The sequence below is a fragment of the Penaeus monodon genome, chromosome 19 (assembly GCF_015228065.2).
Source record: "Penaeus monodon isolate SGIC_2016 chromosome 19, NSTDA_Pmon_1, whole genome shotgun sequence".
NCBI classification, from domain to species: Eukaryota; Metazoa; Arthropoda; class Malacostraca; order Decapoda; family Penaeidae; genus Penaeus; species Penaeus monodon.
Window position 1 is genome coordinate 5620271 of NC_051404.1, and position 282 is coordinate 5620552.

At 40.1% G+C, this 282-nt stretch overlaps 1 protein-coding gene across 1 annotated transcript in view; it reads right to left on the reverse strand.

Annotated features, from left to right (window-relative positions):
• Positions 1 to 282, reverse strand: part of LOC119585016 (dual oxidase-like) — a gene marked incomplete in the record, with an annotated part of 144657 nt that overhangs the window by 43702 nt on the left and 100673 nt on the right.

Here is a 282-nt window from a genome sequence, read left to right on the forward strand (position 1 = left end):
GCACTGCCCGCTGTATTTGAAGCTGACAAACAGGCACAAGGCCTATAAATAAACACGAGTGTTTACACTCAAAACACGGTCGACGAGAAGTGGTAATATAAAAAAGAACATCGATTTTTTTGCCAGTCTTGGAGTCCGCTGATAATTAGCAAGAGGCGCTAGATTCGCTTTCACTTGCAGGCGGCGCAGTTGTTATCAGTCAACTACGATCTGCTTGAAATACTAAATCATTGTATCGTTTTCATCAACTCATGTTTTTGAGTGATTTTTTAATAGTATTGC